Source organism: Monodon monoceros, unplaced genomic scaffold, assembly GCF_005190385.1.
Source record: "Monodon monoceros isolate NGI ecotype Baffin Bay Population unplaced genomic scaffold, NGI_Narwhal_1 Super_Scaffold_11, whole genome shotgun sequence".
NCBI lineage: Eukaryota > Metazoa > Chordata > Mammalia > Artiodactyla > Monodontidae > Monodon > Monodon monoceros.
In genome coordinates, this window is record NW_021703767.1 from 4,777,831 (window position 1) to 4,790,361 (window position 12,531).

The 12,531-nt window shown below is 47.1% G+C and overlaps 1 protein-coding gene and 1 pseudogene across 1 annotated transcript in view; one reads left to right on the forward strand and one right to left on the reverse strand.

Moving 5' to 3' along the window:
- Positions 1 to 12,531, forward strand: part of DSCAM (DS cell adhesion molecule) — a 744,700-nt gene that overhangs the window by 82,747 nt on the left and 649,422 nt on the right. The window lies entirely within an intron of this gene.
- LOC114890162 lies at positions 8,004 to 8,658 on the reverse strand (annotated as a pseudogene).

Sequence of the window (12,531 nt, forward strand, 5' to 3'; positions counted from 1 at the left end):
CACACACACACACACACACACACACACACACACACACACACACACACGGAGGAGAGAGGGAGAGAGGGAGAGAGGGAGAGGGGGAAGGGGAGGGGAAGGGAGAGAGTGGCGAGCGAGATACCAAGGTTCATAATTGGCAAGCTAACACTATCCAGTGACTGTGGGTTCTACCACTCAGAAGATCCCAAGTGTCCCACGGGGCTGCCATCAGCAGAACTGGCAGTTCCTCCTGCCAATTAGCTGCGATGCTCGGGACCAAACATTAGCAAGGCTGAAATTAATACCAAGCGATCATTTGCATCTGAAATTCAGTCGGGAGCCGTTGTGAGATTTCCAACCCTGAGGTCACTGTTGTGAATATCATCTGGGCCGGTACTTTAAAGGACTGTTTATTTTCCCAAACGTAAATAGGGCGCATGTTCTTCTCTGCATTTTCCTCCCATCCTAGCTGCGGAAGTTTGTTTATATACGTCATCCTAAAGGTCAGCCTTCTCAGGCTGAAAAAGAAAGCAGGCATCAGGTGAAATAGATCCATTTTTCTTTGGGGAAGTGTGAGCACCCTGGCCAGAGCCTCACAGGTGACCTCAGCTATGAAAACTGGCCCATCGTGCTGCCTCCGTGGGGTAGAAGAAAGCGAGTCCTGTGCAGGGGTGTCAGACGTGCGGTGGGCAGGGGCAGGCAGCACTGATAACCCCGGCCCCACAGCTGCTTGTTCTCCAGTACCTGCTTTGTGCTTGGCTGTGCGCTTGGCTCAGAGGGATTTGGACCCCGAGTTACCGACAGGATTGTCAGCGCCCTCGTTTTTGCCCTATTCTACTCACATGTCCGATACTGTCCCCTGCATAGCAGCCTGTGTAGTTATTGTAGGAGATACACCTACAGGCTGAAGACAGCTGCACTTACTTAACTTGTGCTCATAGAAACAGGAGGGTACGTTGCTTTCCTCAGAATAAAATTCTTTAAAATTTTATCTTTTATTTTTCTGAACTCACCCCCCGCCACCAAACTGCTTACATGTTTTTTAGTTGACAGTGAAATACTTTGTGAGTTATTTTCCTTTCTCTTTGCTCGCCCTGCCCCTCAGTCTTGCATATCTCCAGTTGACTATCTTTCCTTCTAAAAGAGAGAGTGAAAGAATGAAGAGAGCTTTATTGCTACTGTTATTTTAAAAAATTAGTGATGGTGATCAAAACTTGGAAATTGTCATTTCAGGAAGGTTTTCAAGGCTGTGTTTCTCTCCATTTGGTACGTCACCGGCAATAACTTTTCTTGCGATAACAATCATGTGGGAAAAGAATTTGAAATGACCTACTTTGTACACGGTATCAAGCCTCAGTGTTCATATCGAGTATTGTTACATAGTCTCTCAATGTTTTACTTTATTATGTGTCACCTTCCATTAGGTTTAAGAATGTCATATATCATATTCCGTTCTGATATATATCCATATATACCCAATATATATACAATCAGAAGAATGTGTTTTTATATATAGGGGAAATGGGGAGAATTTCACCTGCTTTGCAAATTGGTCCTAACAGTTCATTATTTTTAATAAGTAGCAATCTTACCAGTAGCACTTTCTCACTGTAGATTTAATTAGTCTATTTTTCCCCTCCCTTTCACTAGTTGACAGAGCTGAGAGGAGGGAAACGGCGGCAATCTGAAACCTTGTTAGAAATTTATGAAGTGCTAAAATGTTTCATTCCCAGAGGCTGGCTTGCCAGCTGTCACCGGAATGCACTTGCTGTCTGCCTCCCGGCCGGTCTGGGAAGGCAGGGTGGAGGTGGGCTGCACATGTGTGCACGGCGTTGCCTAAATAATGCTCTCTGTAATTAGCCCGGGGTGGAGGGAAGCTAATTATTTTCCCCACAATTGATCAGTAAGTAATTCCCCACTATTGGTGTGTAAGATGCACATAAGGGGGCATCCAGAGATCAAGACCTTTCACTGGCTTTAATAAACACACTGGCAGTGCAGTGCGAGGGGTCATCTTTGGTCGTGGACACCAAATCACCACCCATCTTATTGGTGGCCTCCAGCAAATACTTAACCTATTTCTAATAAGATGACCCTGAACTAATTTCTTCTGGAGAAAATCCCTTCCTGAACATTTTACAAGATGTCAAAGATGGTCTTGTGAGGGGGCCATACCCTACCTGTAATGACTGGATTACCCTCGCCCAAACCCTTTACCCCACCGCTGTCCAAAGCCTCAAAATTCTTTCTCAGGGGACACTCTTTTAGTTGTTGTTCTTAACTGGAGATGTCACTTGTGGCCACAGACACCCTGGAGAATAAACAATTCATAATAAAAGTGTGGATGACTCACACAGAGCTCTGGGCTTGGGGGGAGAGTTACACTTGACGGCAGACAGGTGGAGACCACACAGGAAGAGCAGCAGGGCTGACCAGGGACCAGAGGGGCCTGGCAACTCCTTAGAAGTTTGCCTCCAGTCTGGTCTTGCTCTGTGCAGGGTGGAGCCCGGGGGTCCGAGGGGCAGCATCCTCTCCTGGTGCCAGAACGCCTCACTGGGAGAGGGGCAGGTGCCCGGCCATCTTTGCTTTAATATCCATGTACCCAGAGATGGCAACAACACTGACTAGGAAATGATGCTCTAAGCCCCCTCCCCCTGCCCCCAAACTAACAGTTAGTGTGAAATACTTCTGGTGGCACAGAACCCTGTGACAAGTTCTTTTCTTTTCTTTTTTTTTAAATCTTACTTTCAATGTACCAGAGTGCTCTCTAATTAGGAGCTTTATTATCTGCACTCATTTGCTAGGGCTGTTATAACAAGCGCCACAAGCTGGGGGACTTAACAGTAGACTTTCAAGGTGCTGGATTCCTTAGAGGCCTGTGGGAGAAGACTGAGTTCCATGCCTCCTGACTTGCAGACGGCCGTCTTCCTGTTCACATGGCCTCCCCCTGTGTGTCTGTGTCCAGGTTTCCCCCTTTTCATAAGGACAGAGTCAGATCGCATTAGAGCCCACTCACAATGACCTCATTTTACCTTGATGACTTCTGTAAAACCCTATCTTTAAATGGGGTCACATTCTGAGCTAATGGGGGTTATGATTTCAATACTTGTATTTTGAAGGGACACAGTTCAGTCCACATACTCTCCATTCATTTATCCAAACACTATATGTCAAACGGCCATCAAGGGACTTCCCTGGTGGCGCTGTGGTTAAGAGTCCGCCTGCCAATGCAGGGGATATGGGTTCGAGCCCTGGTCTGGGAGGATCCCACATGCCGTGGAGCAGCTAAGCCCATGCGCCACAACTACTGAGCCTGCGCTGTAGAGCCCATGTGCCACAACTACTGAGCCTGCGAGCCACAACTGCTGAAGCCTGTGAGCCTGGAGCCCATGCTCCGCAAAAGAAGCCACCGCAATGAGAAGCCCGCGCACAGCAACAAAGAGTAGTCCCCACTCGCCGCAACTAGAGAAAGCCCGTGCACGGCAACAAAGACCCAACGCAGCCAAAAATAAAAATTAATTAATTAATTAATTTAAAAAAATCACTTAAAAAAAAAAAATCGGCCCTCAAGGACAAGGCCCTGTGAGGTTCAAAACTTTTGAAGATACAGCTCCTGGCCTATGAGTCCACAGCGCCCTCTGTGGGTCATGGCACACGTGGGTGCCCATGTAGGCCCCCAAAATGCCCATGCCCTAATCCTGGAACCAGTGATGATGCTACCTTACATGACAGTCAGGACTTTGCAGGTGGAATTGAGTTAAGAGCTTGAGTGGGGAGGTTATCTAGGTAAGCCCAGTGTAGTCACGGGGATCCTTACAAGAGGAGAGCAGAAGGGCAGGGGACGGAAGGAGAGAGAGACAGAGCGAGGAGATGGAAGAAGGGGCCACAAGCCAAGGACTGCAGGCAAAGACAAAGAAGCGATCCTCCTCTGCAGCCTTAGGAAGGACCGTCTCTGCTCACCCGTGTGGTCTTCTAACCTCTAGGATGGTGAGATAATAAATCTGTGTTATTTAAAGCCACGAAGTATGTGGTGATTTGTTACAGTGGCAAATAGGAAAGTAATGCCGGTACCAAGTTGGTGGGCTTGGAGCATCCCGGAGCTGTACTTGGGTTTAGCAAAGTCGCATAGGGTAATGGATGATAAAGCCCACTACCTGGAAAGAGCATAGACAAAGCCTAAGACTTGATTTGGAGTCACTCACTAACAACTTCAAGCCCCCATCCAGGTTCCACTCAATTCAGATACCAGACCAGCTTGTTCCATAGGAGTTGCCAGGTTACAGATGGGATGGAGGCATTGAAGCTAGGAAGGTAGAAATTCAGCAGTGATTCCTGCGTCATAGCAGGGAAAGGGGAGGAGCTGAGTACCAAGCTGTGGTCCAGGAATCTCAAGATTGTAAATAAGTCCTTCCATCCATTTTGAAGCCCAGCCCAAAGCTCCACAGTCTATCTGCCTATCTGTCTTTCTGTCTCTCTCCCTCTGCACACACACTCACTGGGGTTGTGAGATTGAGTTGGCGCCCAGCAAGGTGTCTTGGGGAACCCTGTTCTACTTAAGCCAGAGCACCAGCTGGGAGGATGAAGGGGTGGATAGGAAGGTCAGTTTGGGGGTCGGGCACAGCAGGTGGAGATGCAGGAGGGCTGGGTGCTGTCATGGGTACAGTTGGTGCGCTGTTCCCCAGAGACCCTGTCTCATGGAGCTCCAGGAACAGAGCACAGCCATGCAAGACATTGGCCAGTGGGGACGGAGGGGGTCACAGAGAATCTGTGCAGCAGAATTGCCACAGCTGCAGTGATTTTTCTGGCTCTTGCCTGCCTGACTATGGCAAAACAGTGACGCTGCTGATTGGCTTTGAGTGTCTGTAAGTGGCAACTTTTAACTCTGAAAGGCCTGCAGCTGAGGCCTCTATGGTCCGGTTGAAAGAGCATTGTCTCTGGGGCAGGGCTGGCTGGGAAGCAAATCCGAATTCTGCCCTATATGATGCATGGATTTTTGTGCAGGTTACAGTGCCTCTCTCAGCCTCAGTTTCCTTATCTTAAAAAATGGGAATAATCTTGTAATACTTGGAGCAGGATTGAGGCAAGGACCAGTGGAATCAATGGGTGTGAAAGGATCACATGCAGTGCCTGATTCTAAGTGGGGATCGGAGAGGTGAATTCTGCCTCTCACCACCTCCCTCCTTTGGGGTGTGGAGGGCGACGGCTGGACTTCGATGCTGAGACAGAGGGGGGAGGGGGGGAAGGTGGTGCTGAAAGCATAGGCACCACCTCGTGCTGTGCGTTGACTGCCACCAGGGAGCATCTCAGAGATGGGGAAGTGGTTGTAGGCAAACTTCGACCACTCGTATTTGTGTCGGACTTAGCTGGTTCTCCTGCTTGTATAACAAGGGCTGTGGGGCCCACCAGGCCAACAGCCAGGGCAGAAGTCTGAGAACTGGACCAGATCTGTGCCGAAGGCAGCACCGAAGGGTCTTAGCAGCACAAGTCCCTGTTGACATGAGTATTAATCTTTAAGAACGCTCCCTGGAGTCCCCCAACTAGAAGAGGAAGAGGCTGAGACAGGTGAGCCAGCTTTTCTCAGTATCATGGGTATTTATCAGTGATTGGAAGGGCGTAGGGGAGACACACACACACTTTCGAGGTTGTTCAGCTGGTTATTTTCATCAGGCTTCAAAAAGATGTCAACCAACAGAGGGAGACTCCAAAGTGCCGTGAGGCACCCAGAGTAGAGTTGGCTGCAAGGCTGCCATGATGTTGGAAGAATTAGGGGATAGTGAGGGGTCTTGATTGTTGGGGTTTTGGGGAGTGGTGGGAGGTGAGATGGGACACTCCGGATGGAATTAGAATAAGAAACAGTTTGAAAGGCTGAGGGGTGTGGAACCTGGGGTCCCCCTGGGTGATTAGTTCTCGTTCCAGAAGGACTCAACACCCCGGAGGTCGGATGGGGCAAAGACAGAGATCTGGGCTGGGAAGGAGCTGTTGTGATTTCTCCCTCCCACATGGTCCTATCCCCCCAGTCCACACCCCAGTACTCCTGTCAGGCAGCCCTGTGTAGCCTAGACCCCTCTGCTCTGAGGATCGTCACAAGCACATTGGGGTTCTTTGGGAGTAATTTATAAACTAGGATGCACGTTTGGGTGCAGGCCAGACGAAGAGCTACAGGTCAGATGTCTGCCTTAACACCACCTGCTAGAGTAGGAGTGTGTCTTGACCAGGCCTTCTGAAGAAGCCTGTTTCTCCTGAATTTCTGCCAGGCATGTCTTGGCTGGAAGAAAGACAAGCCCACTTGGGATGTAAAGGCTCCCTTAGGAGCTGGTTTAGCACTTTCCTCTCCCAAGGTGTCCAGGGTGGCTCTCCTGGTCCTCAGGCAAGCAGGCAGCTGACTGCAGAGCCACAGTGGGCCCCGGAGAAGGATAGGTGTTAGCAAAGGGATTCATTCACTTTTATGCCAGAAGTTACTGCACCTCCTCCAATCTGTATCTTAGTTTCAGTTTCTTATTTTGTGATCTTTCTTTCTTCTCCGGGTTCTTTTTCTATGTTTCCCAGAATATATATACATATTAATTTCCTAGGCTGCTATGACAAAGTACCACAAGCTGAGTGCCTTAAAACAAAAGATATTGATAATTCCAGAGTTCTGGTGGCCAGAAGTATGAAATTGAGGTGTTGGCAGGGTTAGTTCCTTCTGGACGCTCTGAGGGGGGTCTGTTCCAGCCCTCAATCCCAGCTCCTGGTGGCTGCCAGCAACCCTCGGTTTATGGCTGCATCACTCCATTCTCTGCCTCTGTCATCACATGATATTCTCCTGGTGTGTCTGTCTCTGCATCTCTGGAACGTTGGTTATGTCTGTTTCCAAATAAGTTCACATTCATAGGTACTGGGGATTAGACCTTGAACATACCTTTTTTGGAGACACATTTCTTCTCATTACACTACACGTACAGAGTCCTGCACACAAAACAATGTCAGGCATATAGGGAGGGTTCAGCCATGCCTTGGTGAACAAATCAACGAAAAGACCAGGCGTTAGAAGGCAAAGGAAGAGAACATTGCAGATCATTCTCAAACCACCCATTTAAAGGGCTTCTGTTGGGATGGCTGGGTTGGCTGGGCCTCTACTTGTGTTTCTTAGCTCCCAGGGGGCTAGCCTAGCTTGCCCACGTGGTGGTCATCCCATGTCTCCAGCAAGTTCCAGTGCACAGGCAGTTTTCAGGCCTTTGCTTGCATCATGTTTGTAAATATCCCATTGGTTAAAGCAAGTCACATGGTCAAGCCCAGATTCAAGGACTTGAGAAGAAGACACTTCTTCATGTGAGGAGCTGCAGCCACATTGCAAAGGCCAAGTACAGAGGGGTGGGAAAATTTACTGCAATCATTTTTTGCAGGCAATCAACCATAGATTTTGATTGACATGATCTCTTGTATATGCAGTATAGTAAAATATGTATATATTGCCACTTGGTTGATAACTTTCTTCACAGAGCTGTAGAATATTCTAGAAATTAATTGCACAGGCTTGCAAGCTACATGGCCTGGGTTGCAGTTCTGGCTCCAAGACATACAAACTGTATGACTTTGACCGACCTTTCTGTGCCTTAATTTCCTTGTGTATAAAATGGGGATAAAAATACCTCCTTCCTAGGGATGTGGGTGGTAAGGATTAAGTGAGTTAAAATATGAAAGTGTTTAGTACCGTACTTAGCATGTGGCAACCGCTAAATAAATGCTATATGTTTTGTTTTGTTTTGCGGTACGCGGGCCTCTCACTGTTGTGGCCTCTCCCGCTGCGGAGCACAGGCTCCGGACGTGCAGGCTCAGCGGCCATGGCTCACAGGCCCAGCCGCTCCGCGGCATGTGGGATCCTCCCGAACCGGGTCACGAACCCGCGTCCCCTGCATCGGCAGGCGGATGCTCAACCACTGTGCCACCAGGGAAGCCCTGACAGATATTATTTAATGATGGTAATCATTTTCTGAAAAGCTGTACCAATATCAATTTTAGGTAGAACATAACGTGAAATTATTTCATGAAATATAGTTCATACTCTCCTGACATCACTCCCAACAGAAAACTTCCAGTCTGTTTGCTGTTTCTTGGCAGATGAGACATTCATCCTTTAATTCCCTGATTGTCTTCCTCAGTGATTTTTGGAAACGTTTTTCTCCGTCTAAAACATTCCGCAGACTTTTCTTGGTATCCCCTAGCTCGCTGATCACTTGATCTAATTTATGCTTAAATTTCTTTGGACTGTCCATTACACTGTAGCTATGCTCAAAAATGACCTGGGACTGGAATTCCTCCATACACGAGGAAGCACCAACAAGGTGGTGACTGTGGTTTGTGACTGGAAGGGCTTGAGGGTGAAGTTTTTCCTACAGTGAAGCTTTTCTCTTTTCCCCTATAAGTGAGATGGGGAATTAGAAGGTATGACTCCAGGTTTCAGTTTAATATTTGGAGCGCTTCTGTCAAAATCTGTCTTCTTAAAGTACCTTGAACACAACACATCTCCTTTTTTAGGCTCCCAAATGCCTGCTGAATTCACATCAGGTCTTTTCTTGCTAATACCCATTTTCTTTTGACGTCTTCATCTCTGGGGAATACACGAAATGTCAGTCCTTTTAACCTGGAATTTGGTAAACAGTGAGAAGCACATCCAATGGCCAAGCAAGATTTCACCATGCTTTTAGCGACTCATACCAGAACGTTAGCGGCGGAGGCAGCGACTAACGCTCACAACAGAGATTGCGCCTCCCCTCGCTCCCATCCCATCAGCCCTCTTGGTTTGCTGTTGAACTCACCTGTCCGCTAATGTGTGCATGGGGTGTGTGTGTGTGTGTATGTGTGTGTGTGTGTGTGTGTGTGTGTTTTGTACGTGGTGTTGTAACAGGGAGGACAGGATAGTGGCAGGGTCAGCAGAACGATGGAGCCTGGGTCCAAGGTGTCTGGGGAAGGTGACTAGGAAGATGTTGGTGCCTCCATCTGGGCCCGGCATGGGAGGAGCTGGCTTGATGATGAGAAAGACTCGGCCACTCTTCCTTCCCATCTCTGTCACTGCCCCCAGGAACGAAAAGAAATGCCAAACAGTCGCACAACCCCTTTCACTTTGCAGATGGAAATTTGAAAATGCAGTGAGGCTTAGTGGCAAATTCCAGGTCACAAAGCTCGCAAGTGCAGAACCGTGCATGTGAAGGGTGCAGGCTTTTGGCTCTGCTGCAGTGATAGTGCAGGTTCGTGTTTGTCTTAATTCATTCTACGAAGCATTGTTTTTTAAACATTTTACTTCTTGACTCTTCAGTTGCCCTTTGTATGCATATCAGGTGTGTGTTCCCATTAGGCTGATCTATAGCATAATTTCTCCACTAGAAAAGGGAGTTAAATAGAGCACTGAGATGACTGTGCTCCTCTTAAGGTTATTTAAAAACAATTACCACCATTAGTTGGAAGTGCTACCTCAGGCTACTGATAGCAATGTGCACCTAACAATCCAATTAGTTTGTAAATGGATTCGTTTATATCTTGACCAATGCATTTGCTTTCAATTCAGCATTATATAGATCTAAAGAGCGTCACTTGTATCTGTTTATACTTTGTATAATGTGTTGCTTCATCTTTAAGTAGAGGATTTACTCATTCCCTTCCCCCATGAAACGCTACTTCATTTATATTTTTGCTTCCTAAACTATGATTCATGTCTTTTTAAGTTCCATAATCCTTATTAAATCATTTTAGCTCTTTCTGTAGTTTTCAGGATTTCTAGCTGGTTTATATTCAGTATCCTTTGAGGTACAATCAAAGGTGATACTGTAACATCGGATCACATGCCAGCCCAGCCCTGTCTAAAAGCAACTTTCTGTGATGATGGAAATGTTCTAGAACATTAGGCCATTTAGCGGCTCGTAGCCACTAGGCAGATGTGACTCCCAAGCACTTGAAATGTGGTTAGAGTGACTAAGGAGTGGAATTACTAATTTTATTTAACTTTCATGGATTTGAATTTAATAGTCACATGCAGCTGTTGGCTGTCATATGGGATGGCACGGTTCTGGAGAACAAAGGACTATACATAAGCTGTGGAAGGTTTTGACCCCTCCAAGGCTCTTTGTCACCCAGAGATAGAGGTCTTAGTGTCACCACACTGGACTCACCTGGTACAACCAGATTTTCCCTGGAGAAGGTCATTTTCTGGTATCTGAGAGGTCAAGGGAAACCTCCTGATACATGAAATTGGATGGATTCTTGTAGATACTCTCCCCAAATATATAAGTGATTAAGTAAAACAGTTTGTTCATCAAGCACCGGCCATGTAGCAGGAACATGGACAGGCTGGCTTCCTAAAGGCCTGGTGTCCAGGAGAAGGAAGCAAAATGCACGTTTACCTGAGCTTCGCACACAGTGGAGGCCGAAGGGCTGATTGTGTCTACTCAGGTGTGGCGCAGCTGACGAGGTGTTAGATACTTTGGACCATAGTTTATCCCGTTGTTTGACATCCATTACCTCATTCATTCAGTCAACAGGTGTTTATTGAGTGTCTAGTATATAATATTTGCTGGGGATAACTAGTTAAGCACAACAAACTCATTCCTTCCTCCATTTACTTATTTGCTTATCTATCCATCTATCTACTACCTACCTACCTGTCTGTCTGTCTAGCTGTCTATCCATCTGTCTATCATCTAATTTGTTTATTTCCTTGAGGTTTATTCACAGGACTACCGTTGAACATTTGCATTCTTATCCAGTGTTATAACAATGTTTTAAAGATAACTGCACGTTTTCTCACATATTGTCTCAAATCTTCTCGGTGTTCATGCCAAAGTGTCAGATGTCAATGGAGCCAAAGGTAATTTTCCTGAGGAAGAGCATTTAGCGGAGTCTCTGCCTCATGACGCCCTTTTCAGCTGTGGGAGCCCGTGAGGACCCACGTGTATGTGGGCGGTGAGGGCAGCTGCTCTCAGGCAGGAGGGAGAGCTGAACTGGCTTTTGAGAAAAGGAGGGGCGCAGCAGAAAGGAAGCACCCACTCTTAACAGAGGCTTTGGGAATTCATTCTCCTCTCTTGATACAAACCCCCACGCTACTAAGTCAAATTCCATGGTTTGTGTAATGCATTAGAAGATGTCTCTTTTCATCATTGCCACGTACAAAGCGCTGTTGGCGGATACAAAATCAGAGATGACCGTCACCTGCTTCTTGCCTTGGCTGTTACAGCTCAGTCTCTTGGGGTGAGTTTTGCCATCCAGTTGGGCTGTGGGGCAAGAATAAGTAAACTGATTTTGCTGCTCAGTGAGTTTGTATTACGGCCAAGATGTATCAGTGGTGGGACCGTATTTGAAATCCCGTATTATGAACATTGGATTCCAAAGAGGTGACGTGGTCTGCTGTACTCTAAATGATTTTTCTTGTCTTTTTACAATTTTTTTTTAATATTAACATATGTCGTGAATTTTTAAATTAATTAATTAATTAATTTATGGCTGTGTTGGGTCTTTGTTTCTGTGCGAGGGCTTTCTCCAGTTGTGGCGAGCGGGGGCCGCTCTTCATCGCGGTGTGCGGGCCTCTCACTATCGCTGCCTCTCTTGTTGCGGAGCACAGGCTCCGGACGCGCAGGCTCAGTAATTGTGGCTCACGGGCCCAGTTGCTCCGCGGCATGTGGGATCTTCCCAGACCAGGGCTCGAACCTGTGTCCCCTGCATTGGCAGGCAGATTCTCAACCACTGTGCCACCAGGAAAGTCCTACAAATTTTTTACACTAACAAAATGAGTGTGTAGAACCCTTGCCGAAGTTAAGAAACCGAAGGGTGTCCTTGAAAATTCCCGTGTGCTCCTCTCCAATCATACCCCCTCCCCCAGAGGGAACCTCACTCCTGAATTTGATGTTAGTTAATCCTTGCTTTTCTTTGTAGTTGTGTCAACATGTGTTCGTAGCCCTAAGTAATATCTTGCTAAGATGTGCATGCTCTTGAACTTTATGTAATTAGAATCACAAAGGAGGTGTTCTTCTGGGACTGGCTTTTTTCTCAACATTATTGCTTTGAGATGTATCCATGATGGTGTGTGTAGTTCGTTCTTCCATCCAACAAATAATTATCTGTGCAATTGCTGTGCCCATTGATTCTAGGTCTGGAGCTAGAGAGCAAACAAAACAGGCAACCCAGTGTCCTAAGGTAGCTTCATGTGCATGAACAGGATAAATAGACGGTGTAGCTGGTTAAATGGTAATTGGTGTCAGGGGAAAACTGAAGCAGTGAAGAGTAATTTTAGGGGAGATGTGGAGTTTCAGATGGGGGGCTGAGGAGGGGACATTTGTGTGAAAACCTAGGGATGGTGAGGGAGATGTCAGGGGAAGAACTTCCCAGGCAGAGCAAACAGGAAGTTCCAAAGCCCCGCAGCAATGTTGTGTCAGGTGTGTTTCAAGTACCGTAAGGAGGCCTCTGCGGGGAGAAAGCAGGGTGACCAAGGGGGTGCCGATGAAGGAGATGAGGACAGAGAGAGAGTGGGAGGTGTTGGAGCAGAGTGACATTCTGTGACCAGAGTTCTGACCGGATTTCTCTGTC